A 13,753-nucleotide genomic window follows, 5' to 3' on the forward strand; every position below is an offset into this window, starting at 1 on the left:
TCTTATTGATCAGACTCTCAGGCTTTCTGCAGCTTGTAAGGATGGGGTTGGGCCTGTTGCTGCAGCAAAAATTTATGTTTCTAGATCGTAGTAAAAAGCGCCAGTTGAGCGCTAAGCCAGCACAGAAGTGGTTAAACAAAAATTGCAGATTGAAAAAAGACAGTTTGGTCCTTGCTATTAAATCCAATAACCCGGGTGAGGTCCGGCTGTCAAGACTGCAGTATAGGCAGGCCATTGTAGTTGCAAAGAAGGAATGGGAAGAGTCGTATTGGGATAGTCTAAAAACTGCGAGCCGCTCTAAGAACGGCGAGCTTTTTTGGACTTTAGTGAGAAGATCCAATAGCCGTGATCTGGACCAAAATCCCAATCATATAACGGATAGAGAGTGGTTTGAGCACTTCAGGAAATTGTATGTAGGGGACGAGCAATTGAGTGATCTATGGCCCGAGCTGGGACCGCAGCCATTGACCCTGATCAGGTTTCATTTAATAGGATTGAGAAGATAGAGGTGGAGGCCGCTATTAAGAGGATTGTATCCGCTAAGGCCCCGGGACAAGATGGCATTCCGAGTGACCTATTTAAAGCCAACATTGAGGGATTGGCCTCTTATTTTGTGATTTTTATTAATGCTTTGCTGGAAGGCTTGCCGGTCCCAAATTCCTGGAAGGGGGTCGAGGTAATTCCTATTTACAAGAGGGGTACAAGGGGGGACCCTGCTAACTATCGTCCAATTAGCCTTATAGACACTGGACAGAAGTTGGTTGGCAGGGTCCTCCTGGAGAGGGTCCTCTCATGGGCGGATGAAAACAATATTATTTCACAGTTTCAGGCGGGCTTCAGGACCTGTACAAGCACGATTGACCAGGCATTCAGGCTGGCGCTTTTATATTGGAAGGTGGTCACCATTGGCAAGGGCGGTCTCTACCTGGCATTTATTGACCTGAAGACAGCCTTTGACCTGGTCCCTCGTGACCGCCTATGGCTGGTCCAGCAGGAGATGGGGATTCCTCCGCCTATTTTGAATCTTTTGGTTCGTATGCATGATGGCAATTATGCCCGCATTAGATGGGGGTCACAGGAGCAAAAAACTGATAAAATTCCCGTGAATAGAGGGGTTCGCCAAGGTTGCGTATTGGCTCCCACACTTTTCACGCTTTTAGTGAACGGTGTAGTTTCTTTTTCGCTTGAAGTCAATGCCGACGCCCCTGTTCTGGCGGGTGATAAAGTCCCTGCATTACTCTTCGCGGATGATACGTTATTAGTATCAAAAACACCGGCAGGATTGCAGAAGCTATTGGATCGCTTCTCTTTGTTTTGCAAGCTGAGGGGCCTTGCCATTAATACTTCTAAAACTAAACTTCTTTATTTTAACCTGAGTAGATCATCCCGATCTACCCTGACTCTCGATGGGATGCCATTGGAGCGCGTCAAAGAGTTTGACTGGCAGCCTCACATTGACAAAATGGCGCTAAACCATAGCGGGTAGTAGGAGCACTAGGGAGGGAACTTCGTGCTTCTATTACCAAGCCCATTGCACCAGCTCTGGAAATATATGCTGCAAAAGCTGTGGGCTGTGCCCTTTATGGCGCGGAACTATGGGGCTTTGGTTGTGTGGATGTGCTAGTTACCTCAGAAAACAAGTTCTTCAGGGAGCTTGTATCGCTCCCGAGGGGCACCCCAACCAAGCCACTTTTGAGTGATTTGGGCCGGCGATCTATTAAAGACCTAGTCACTTTGCGTCCTCTTTTATATTGGGCGCGGTTATGGCGTACCCCAGAGCTTTTTAGATACGCTGATGGCCTAAGAGAGGTCATGAATCTCCAAGGAGCTCATAAAATTGGATGGCTAGTTAACATAAAGAAGCTTCTTTTGGCAATAGGCCTTTCAACTGCTTGGACGTCTGGGGCACTGTTACCTAAGGCAGAAATTAAAAGAGCGTTTTGGGCATGGGTCGATCACCAGGAGCAGAGGGACCCAAATCAAGGCAGGTTGACTGAGGAATTTCGTCAGCATAAGCCCACGCCCCGCCTGGAGCCCTATCTAGACTTTATTACGAAGCTTAGGGATAGATCCCACTTTATCCAGTTTAGGTTGGGCACCCTTCCTCTTCGTGATCGTACAAGTGGAACCCCTCGTACCAGACCCCCGTCGACTGTCCAATCTGTTCAGGTGTTATTGAAAATATCCCTCATTTTCTCTTTGTATGCCTAGCCTATTTGAAACCTATATTGAAATGGCTAAAACCTGTGTGCCTGCAGCTTGGAACTAGGGACCACTCTGTTGCACTTAGAATCCTTAAGGCCGATGTTAGTACCACCATAGTGTGCGGGGTGGCTAAATTTCTTAGTTGGGCATGGTTGATTAGGCAGAAGGCTATATGATGAATTTTATTAAATGTCTCTTAATATTCACAAAGCTGTTAAAGTTTAATATACTTCTAAAATATTTATTGTAACAAAAAGGTTTTTACATTAATTTTTCTTCAATGTATTTTTATGAATTGTGCTTTAATGTGTACATTTGCTTTTATGATATTTTATATCGAAATAAAGCTTTGTTGATTGATTGACAAGATAATGTGGCTAAAAGGAAAAAATCTTCTGGTAACATCACAAAGCAATTTATTAAAAATGTTTGTAGGTGGAAAGAGAATGTAGATAATGCTGGAACTACTGAGAATTCCTCAAGTGAGAAAAAAATTCAAAATAAGAGGAAAAGTAAAAAAGCAAATGGTCAGTCAAAGGATATAAAGTATGGTAAAAGAAGGCAAAATCAGTATAAGGAATTACGCAAAAAAAATATTTTACAAGAGAGTAGTGCATAATTTGCTGAAAGATGTGAAGAAATATAAAAAGAGAGCTTTATTTTATAAAAAGAAGAAGCATATTGAAAACATTGTTGAAAAGGCTTTTGAAGTAAAAAGGAAACTGTTTATTTTAGTATTAAACAGAATTTGATCACTAGATAAACCAATCAATTTAATGAAGGTCAAAAGTAGGAGGAAAAGAGTTATTAATAATAAAAAAATTGTGATTTTTTTTGGGAGAATGGAAACACAATTCCAGTTCAGAGCCTTTTTTCAATGAAGAGAGTTATTCACTGAGCGAAAAATTATTGTATGCAGTTGACACCAGTGGTAAAGGTTATGAGGTTAGCGACGGTTGTCCAATTGAGAAAGAGAAAATGGTTGAAAGAAATGCAGAAGAAGTGATAGCTGATGAAGATTTAGGGAGATGTGCTAAAAACCCTGTGTACACTTGGGATTGCAGTTGTGTTTGCAGTGTACGACAGGAATCTATTGAAAAATGATGTAGTTTTTGACGAGCCTATACTAAAAAAAGTGTAAAACAAATGATTAAGCTGGTGCAAGGACTAGACCCTTGCAGAGAGAGAAAACATACTGGTTTGCAAGGTCATTCTCTGGCTTGTCTTTCTAGGAAAGTTTGTCAAAGTGTTTTTCACCATTTCAGAGTGCTGGCAGTACATCATACTCAAATGCGGAAGTTAGTGAGAAGGTTGTATTATGCAAAACGTCCAGCACTAAAGTTAAGTGAGTTGAACAGTGCTCTTTTGCGTGGGTCAGTATCAGATGTGAAGCAGGTCTGTGATGATATTGAGTTTTGTTACTTTGGTCCTCAGCAAGAGAGTGAAGAAACTGACACATTAGTAGAACAAAATGTTGAAGACAATGTACAACCCGTAATTACAGAAAAATTTGAGGATGAAATCACAAAGTTTAAGGTAATTTCAGGTGAAAGACCACATGTTTCTTGTATGTGTTGTCGGCGAAGTCACTATAAAAATCAGACTAGGGGTCTCAATCTGTATTTAAAAAGTGAAATAGAAGATAATGATAAGTGGATGGAATTTGCAACTTATTTGCTGGTAGAGGATTGTTTTGATTTGGGATGTGAGCAGCGTATTTGCAAATATTGTTATAACAAATTAGATGAGAATAAAATGCCTGCTAGAGCTGTTCATAATAATCTAGAGTCGGTTGCTATTCCTCCAGAGCTGATAGATTTAAATACGTATGAGTCTATTCTCATACAATGTGTTCACCCGTTTCAGGCTATTGTTCGTATGGAGCCCAAAACAGGTAAATTACCTCCATCAGAGTTGCAAAGAGGATTGAAAGGAAGAGTTGTGTATTTACCGTTAGATTTAAGGAAAAATATTAAAACTATTGGTGTAGACCATGCAGAAAATGAGCCACTGGTCATTCTAGTTAATGGTGTTCCTACTAAGAATAAGAAAATTTGGCAAAAGTTAGTGGATGTTAGAAAAGTGCAAAAGGCCTCATTGTATCTGTTAAAAAATAATGAGTACTATAGAAATGTGTTTGTAGGAGAAGAAGAAATAGATTTAGCAGAAGATACTGAAACATTAAGTGGACAAATAGAAAAAGTGGACATGTCCAGATGTGAAGAAATCTATGAACATTTCAGTGTACATCCACTACATTCCAAAGAGGTGATGGGGAATACAATTGAGTTGTTTCAAATGAAAAAAGCAACAGGAAGTCCCATAAGTGTATGGGAAGAGAGCTTGGAAGCTGGTTGTTTCCCGCAGTTGTTTCCAACAGAAAAAGGTGGACGATATGATGAAGATCCTGTGCAGATTCCTGCATCTGAATATCGGACAACAAGATTATATGCAGAAGATCCAAGATTTCGACAATGTATCCCTTATATGTTTCATCTTCTTTTTGAAAGTGACTTGTTTGGACTTTCATATGCAGTAAATCACATTTTAAAAACTGGAATGCATCTTCAAAATGTAACTGCAAAGGATTTTATGGATTAAGTGCATCAGAGAGATGATCATTTAGAATCTCAGTTGATTAATCTGATGGCATGTCAGCGTGGGACTAATGAATATTGGTACCGTCGACATGGAGAACTGAAATGTATGCTACAGAACTTGGGAACTCCTACATGGTTTGTTACACTAAGCTGTGCTGAGTATGCTTGGGATGATTTACTTGAATTTCAATGTAAAAAATATTGAATACAAGACACCTGGAGAATTGTGCTCTTTGGATCCTGTCAATGTATGCAGATATTTCAATCATAGATTTGAAGCTATGATGTCTTTCATCTGCAATAAAAATAATCCTCCTCTTGGAGAAGTTGTGGATTTCTTTTGGAGAAAGTAGTATCAAGCAAGAGGTGCTCCTCACATACATATGTTGTTATGGATCAAGGACGCCCCCAAATTTGGAACAGATTCAGATGAAACTGTTTTGTCTTTCATTGAAGATTATGCTACATGTGCTCTTCCCAATAGCAGAGAAGATAAAAATTTAAAACAACAAGTCTTACGATTTCAAAGCCACAGGTGTGGAAAATACTGTCGACGAAAAGTACAAGTCAAAGGATAAGTTCTATACCAAATGTCCTTTTGGATTTCCACGTCCTGTATTATCCAAAGGAAGAGTGAACAGTTTTATGTCAGCTATGCGACATACCATCACAAGAAAGTCTCCGAAAAACACCTACAACTTAAGAAGAAGCGAAGAATCGAAATACATAAATGACTACAATCCAGTTATTTTATCCATGTGGAACGCTAACATGGATATTCAGTATGTTGCGGCCAATTCCATTGCTGTTGCTCGATATGTAACGTCTCACATTACTAAATCAGAAAAGACTGAATTGAAAGAAATGTGGGAAGAGATTTCGCACGAGAAGACTCTAAGTAAGAAATTATACAGTTTCAGTTTGAAGATGTTCTCGCATCATGAAATTGGAGCATATGAATGGTCAGATCGGTTATCATCTGCATGTCTATATTCCAAAAGTAGAAGAATCATTTGGGTGAGTCTAGGTCTTGCAGGAATGCGAAATCAGGTACTGAAATCTGTTCAAGAAATTGAATATTTAGCAGAAAATGAACCAGAAAGTACAGATATTTTGAAAACGAATATGTTGGACACATACTACCCAAATAGAAGTCATCATCTTGAGAACATGTGTCTCTATGAAGTGCTGCAAAACTACACTTTTAAACGGAATACTAAACGGAATCAACGATGGAAAATATGGAGTTATTGGTTCCGAAGGATGTCTGGTGAAACAAAGGAAAGGAAATTTTATTAATCACAGGAAACTGAGTTGCGACACAGCTGACAAAAGGGAATTTTACTATTTAGCCCTTTTGCAAATGTTCAAACCATGGAGTTCAGAGCTGGAATTACTTGGAGATTTTCTCAGCCATGAAGATTAATTTAATGCTTCTAAAGATAGCATACAATGCAGTGCTTTCGCAAATTATGTCAAAATGTTGAATGATGAAATTGATTAAGAAGCTACAATTGCAGCTGAGATTGCTAGAGACAGTTCTCAAGACAGTCAAAGTTCTGCTGCATTGAGTCAAGATCCACCTGGACAACCAATTGTTGAAAATGAAGCAGCGATTGCAATGAATGACGTGGAAACAGCAATGTATCAAGCTCAAGAAGATGCAATACAGTTAGGAAACTTGGAAGAACAACTAAATGTTGAACAGAAACAAATATATCAGCAAGTGAAAGAGCAGATTGACCATGGATTACTTCATGAAAAGAGAGGGTGCTCATGTACATCATTTCAACCTATCCGAATGTATGTGAGTGGTCAAGCTGGAACAGGAATACGTTTCTTAATTAAAGTAATTACAAGTTATCTGCAGAAAAAAACTGATTCGCATTTGTCTTGTGTTGTCACTGCTCCAACTGGGTTGGCAGCACATAACATTAAAGGAATTACTTTACATCATTTACAAATGCTGCCAGTAGAGCATGAGAACAAATCGGAATACCACAGGATATCTTGAGAAGCTTGTTGTGAAGTTTCAAGAGTCCTGAGCAAAATGAAACTTCTCATTATTGATGAGGTGAGCATGGTCTCAAACTTGATGCTTGCCTTTGTGCATTTAAGAATGCAGCAAATTCTTAAAACAGAGTATGACGTGTTATTTGGAGGAAAACACGTCACAGTTTTTGGAGATCTACTGCAACTGACTCTGGTAAAAGGACAACCGGTATTTAAAACACTAGCCCATGAAGATACCAGAAAGTCTCTTGGCAGTGTTGGTAATGTGAACATTTGGACTCATTTTGAATACAAAGAACTGACAACAAATATGCGACAGGCAAATGATGCTGAATATGGAAGTATTCTTCAAGATATAAGAATTGGAATTCTTTCAAAACAAGGCAAACAAGCTTTGGAGAGTCGATTACTTTGCAATGTCTTTCCAAATGAAAATGCAGTTCCTGCAAAAGTGTACGTGGAAATTGCTAAAAATAAATCAGTGATTTGCTTAATGCCAACACTGCGTGAGTGTTCCATATTCAACGAAGAATTATTGAAACTGGAAAATGAAGAAATTGTCAAAATGGAAGCCATCGATAAAATACTGCATGAAGGAATCACTATTATTTTGACGGGAAAGTTGAGATCAAAACTGGATTGTTTAGAAAAAAAAATATCTAAAACTGCTGGTTTAGAAAAAACACTATATGCATGTGTAAACTGTCGGGTAATTTTAAGGCGTAATTTGGATGTAGAGAAAGGTTTAGTTAATGGTGCAATGGGTAAAGTAGTGGATTTTGTGAATTATCAGAAAAAAGAAGGAATTGAATTTTTAAAAATTAAATTTGATCAGATTGATGAAGTTAAAGAAATTGGTCGTTGTTCAGTTCGTTTTTTGCTTGTTAAAGATTTATATGTCCGTAGGAAACAATTTCCATTTTCTCTGGAATATGCAGTGACTATTCATAAATCTCAAGGATTAAGTGTAGACAGTGCATTGGTGAACATTGGATCTACTGTATTTAAAGAGGGTATGGCATATGTTGCTTTGTCGCGAGTCAGAAAATTATCTTATTTGTTTTTGATTGATTTTGATGAGACAAAGGTTACTGCAGATGCAAACTGTGTAAAAGAGTATAATAGGTTAAGAAGGGTGTATGCTCCAAATTTAGGTCAATATCCTGTATTTGAAAATCGTGTCGTTGGTCAAAAAAGAAGGTTTGACAGTATCTGTTCTGAAGATGTTGACAAGGGAAAAGAACGAGATAATGTTGTGATTGCAGGTAAAAAGAAATTGGATACTGTTGAAGATATTGTTGGTTATCAGTTTGAAAATAGTTCTAGTGTCAACTGCTATGCTAATGTAGTGGTCAATGTTGTTTTTTATCTGGAGGGTTTGCAAGAACAAATTATGCAGAATCAGGAAAAAAGATTTTGTTCTCTGTTGCATTCTGTTTATGAAAAATTGACAACAGATAGAAGTAAAATACAATCCGTTTCAGATGTTCGTAGTCTTTTGGATGTGTGTTCTGGTTCTACACAATTTACACAAAATATCCAACAAGATGCTCAGGAATTTTTAATGTATATGTTTACTATTTTTTAAAATGAAGGTGTAGAAATAGAAAATATTTTTGGCCTTTCTTGCAAATGGGAACATCATTGTGAAAATTGCATGTATACATGTAGCACCAATGTAGACACTGAGGGCCCCATTCACAGAACTAACTTAAGACAAAATCCTAAACTTGCTACTTTTGGTATTCACAGAAGTTAGGATTTTGTCCTAAGTTTGACTTAAGACAAACTTAAGACACACTTAAGATAAACTTAAGACAAACTTAAGACAGACTTAAGACAGACTTAAGACAGACTTAAGACAGACTTAAGACAGACTTAAGACAGACTTAAGACAAACTTAAGACAAACTTAAGACAAAATCCTAACTTAAGTCTGGCTTAAGTCTGGCTTAAGTTTGTTTTAAGTCTGTCTTAAGTCTCTCTTAAGTCTGTCTTAAGTCTATCTTAAGTTTGTCTTAAGTTTGTCTTAAGTTTGTCTTAAGACAAACTTAAGACAAAATCCTAACTTCTGTGAATACCAAAAGTAGTAAGTTTAGGATTTTGTCTTAAGTTAGTTCTGTGAATCGGGCCCAATGAGATTTCTGTATTTAACATTACCAGACTGTAAATCAGTGTCTTTCAATAAATTAGTTAAAGGTGCAAATCAAAACATGGAGTGTAGCCAATGTAAATCAGAAATGTTATCCACATTATTCTTAACAAAATATGGAAAATACATCATTTTAATGATGCAACGTTGTACAGCTGACGGAAGAAAATTGGATACTTTAATAAAGTAATTTGTAGCAGCACAAATATCAATATCAGGAAGGAATTTTGTAGCAATTGCAATAATTTTCCATGATGGTCCTTCCACCACATCTGGACATTACACTGCCGATCTAAAATGTGAGAAAGGCTGGACACTTTGTAAAGATTCCCAGTTGGTTTTTAAACAACGTTTGCCTAGGGAATTACAAAATTCGTACCTAATATTTTTAAAGTCAAAGTTTTAGGAAGACAATTCACAGAGGAATTTATTATTATAATTTAATAGGACTACCATTGGACAATTTACATAAAGAAGGAGTGCAAAAATACCATTTGGCCTCAAGGAAAGGTATATTTTTGAATTATGGACTTTTTGGTGGTCATTGATTCGGTGAATATTTTAATGCGGCAATATTTACAGTTTTTATAAGTTAAAGTTATAAAATTTTGTAAGCTGTAAGCATTTCATATATGTGTGATTTGTATTTTCTGGTAATTTACTGAGAATAGCATGTTGTTTTTTTTTTAACAATCTTTATGATTGTTTTTTTTTTGCCCGCTGTTAAGTGATGAGTACGATTGAAATCACTATTTCTAGTGAAATTCAATATATTCTGAGAACAGCAAAAAAGGTAAACAAATTACTTTGTGGAAATTATGCTGTGTTGTTAAAAATGTATTTTTACATGTTATAATTTTATTTTTATTTTCTTTCACAGATCCAAATTTTTAAATAAGCAATTTATATGAATTTAGATTGCAATAAAAATCTGAAAAAAATGTATACCATTTTTTATTGCTATTACTGTGAAGGTAAGTTTAACTAAGTCTCAATATGCTACAAAGTTGAAACACGTTTCTAAAAACACTCTATTTATACCTATGTAGTTTTGAAATCTGACCATAATCAGATTTCATGTGACCTGCAAAAAAAAAGATTTGAGGGGTTCATAATATTTCCCATTGTACCTATTGAAGGACCGCAATCATTTCAATCATTCTTCTTTGAACATCTTTACAGACAAAACTCTGTGCTTACCTTCTATCATTCGCAAGGAATTTTAAAACTGGAAATATGTCACTTTTTGTAACATAGTTATTGCACAAGACACTCTTTCATATTTACAAAGAGAGGAAAAGGCACTCTGTGCACTTTTTATACTCCATGTAAATACAACCTCATTATGTACACAAGTTTGCGTTGAAAGGGTGTTCTATAATTTTTGTTGTGCATGATTGCACTGAATACTCATAGAACAAGACACATATCTAGATTTATCAGAAATCATAAATCTCGATATGTGTGTGAATGCTGCACCATTCTAAAATTGGTGTAGGAAAGCACAACAAGGAGAATTGTTTTCATTTCTCCACATTTTTATATTTTCAATGCATGCTGAAATGTTCAGCATACATTGAAGGAGAAAAATGCATTTTCTCATTGTTTTTGTGCAGGAAGGTGTGTCTTCCTGCACAAAAACAAACAGCACATGACACAGATATCCTTGCACTATGGTGCAAGGGTGCCTGTGTCACCACATGGCTGCAGTTTAAGCAGCCGTGCAGAGAGAAGTATAGATTTGCAACATATTTATGTACATATGTTGCATCCCTGTACTTCGGAAGTACTACAGCACACTGCAGTTAAAGAGGTTACTGTGTGATGCTGCAGCACTTCCTCATAGTTCTGCACTTATATATTCACCATACGCTACTAATGCATTCATTCAGTCAATTACGTACTACACATACATTCATCTAAACTTTCACACACTAACCAAGAAATTTAGCTCTTTTTTTAAACCAGGAAAGTTAGTTCTTAGAAGAACTTTGTTTTTTCTTCTTTCTTCTTTTATATTTTTTTGGTGGGTTTTCTAACAATTTTGCGATTTTTTTGGTTTTTCTGGAAAAACAAAAAACATTAAAAAAAACAGGAGGAACCAAACAATGAACTTCAGGGAACAAAAAAAACAAAAAACAAAAAAACTAGCAAATGTGACTTTCTTGCCGGCGGCAGATCAGATCGATCGACTGCTCACCGTAGCACAAAGTCGCATTGCACTTAGTGCAGAGCACTTTTAAAAATTGAAATTGAGGACGGATGTCCAAGTTTTGGGCTGATGGATGCACTCTTGAAGTGCTCGGCTGCGATGAGGTGGAAGGCGCTGGAGCAGGAGTGTTTCTCATCCGTTTGCACTCTTCTAGTGCAAGATTGTTTGGATGAAGGGTCCTTAGGTGCTTCATCATACTAGCCGTGCCGCACAAGTATTTCTTGTTAGGAGCCCCTCGCGACAGCACTCTTTTGCAAATCTTGCATGTGACCAAGGTGGCATTGGTCTTATTCTGCCCCTCGGGAAAAGTAAAAAACTTCCACACCACTGAAGAAAATGTTCTTTGCGTGGTGCCTCCTCCAAAATTTCATTCCCAGATGAATTAGGAGATGCAGGTGATGCCTGCTGTCCTGAAGCCATTTTTAGGTGAAAAAAGTTAGAGCTAAGTGTAAACTTAGTCTAAAAAATCTTCTTCTCTGCAAAGAGATGCTCCTCCAAAGACGGTCAAAGAAGAATGATTGAATTGGGTGGGGTCTTTCAATAGTTAGAACAGGAAGTGTAATGAACCAATCAAATCTCTTTTTTTGCAGGTCATATGGGATCCGCGCACCCTGCACTTACGCAGCACGCACCCAGCGCGCATGCGCGAAAGTGAATTAACATTTTTTATAGGATTATATGTAAAAATATATTCGTTTTAAGACTAGTTTAGAGTTTGTCTTCAATTAATATTTACATGAAATACATATATATATGTTTTTTTAAATGTTAAATATTTCGCGGGATCCGCACACCTACTGCGTCATAGACGCAGATGACGCATCACGGAAGCGCGTAAACGTCGCGTTACGTACATCGAACGTGTCGCGTATAGGCTGGGAGTCGCGTACCGGTCGCATTGCGATCGCGCACTAAACACGTACCCAACGCATACCATGCGCGGATGCTAACACGTAGGGAGCAAGAACGGTGCGCATAGGGTGCGCGGATCCAAAAAACATGGAAAAAAATATATAAAATAAAGTTTTGAACATATAGTTAAAGAAATATTTTTAAAAATATAAAAAAATATGTTTGAAAAAACCAATAAAAACAAATAATATTTTTTAATTTTTAAAAGAATTAATTAAAAAAATAAATTTACAAAAATGGTGATAAAAAGAATTTAAAAAAAACATAATTAATGAAATTGACACACTGAATTTGAAAAATATAGAAATTCAATAAAAATCATTGAACATGATATCTTTAGAGATAAGTTATAGATAGGAATTAGCATTTAAAACACATTTGAAATTCACTGAAAAAACCATAGGTTTCATGCACGTTATAGTTAGGATTTTGCATTTAAAAAACCTTTGAAATTCACTGAAAAAACCAAAGGTTTCAGGGGCGTTATAGTTAGGAATTGGTATTTAAAAAACCTTAGAAATTCACTAAAAAAACCATAGGTTTCAGGGGCGTTATAGTTAGCTGGACATTTCCCTCGTACAAAACCCTAGAAATTCCCCTGTTATAGTTAGTTCAGCTAACTATAACTGGTGCCCCCGCAATGCACTGCTGATGACGTCACATATTACATCACTCATGACATGGTCAGTGACATCACTGATGACATCACTGATGACATCTCAAATAACATCACTGATGACATCACCGATGACATCATCCAGTGAGTATGTGTTTCTGTAAAGTTTTAATATGTTTAATATATATAGGGAAAGGCCTGTTGAAGAATGAGTGGGTGTACAAGTGTGTGAATGGATGATTTTCTAGGTGCGTAACTGACTCTATAAGTGAGTCATTAAATGTATCTTACTGCAGACTATTGACTAAACTGTGTCTGTATGTGTCTGTGTGTTGGTGTATAAGTGGCTGCATGGTTTTGTTAATAGCTATATGAGTGTCTATATTGGTTATTGATTGGTTGTCTGAGTATCTGTATGGGTGCCTGAGTGTTTGTGTGGGTAGGGTGTGTGTGACTCTGTGCATAGATGTGTGCGTAGGTGATTCTATGGGTGCATGGTTTTAAGAGTGCAACTGTGATGTACTGTGTGGTTGGGTGACTGTATGTAAGGGTGTGTTAGTGATTGAATGTATATCTCAGTAGCACATGTGTCAGTAACTACATATGTGAAAAGCACACATCCTAATATGGAGGGTGGTGCCTGTTAAACACCGCCACCATATTAAGGTCCAAGTCTGCCCGGCCGGCAATTGTAATGTTTGTCGAACGGCGGAAAAGCATGTGGACGCACTTTGTGTCCGCAGCAATACCCCTGCCATTATAATATAGCAGGGGTAAATCTGGTTGGGATGGCGGGTGGATCACCACCACCGGGCCGGCGATCCGCCTGCCATCTTAATCACCCCCTTGGTTTAGATTGGTGTGGAAATAGTAAATGTCTAACACCTTCCCAAAATAGAATTTATTTGGAGTGGGAATATTAAATGTCACCCTTTCAGTGTCTAACACTTTCCCCAAATTGGTTTAGATTGGAGTAGGAATAGTAAATGTCACACCTTTAGTGTCCAAAGCCTTTCGCAAATTGGTTTTATTTTGGAGTGGAAG

Source organism: Triturus cristatus, chromosome 7, assembly GCF_964204655.1.
Source record: "Triturus cristatus chromosome 7, aTriCri1.1, whole genome shotgun sequence".
Classification (NCBI taxonomy): domain Eukaryota; kingdom Metazoa; phylum Chordata; class Amphibia; order Caudata; family Salamandridae; genus Triturus; species Triturus cristatus.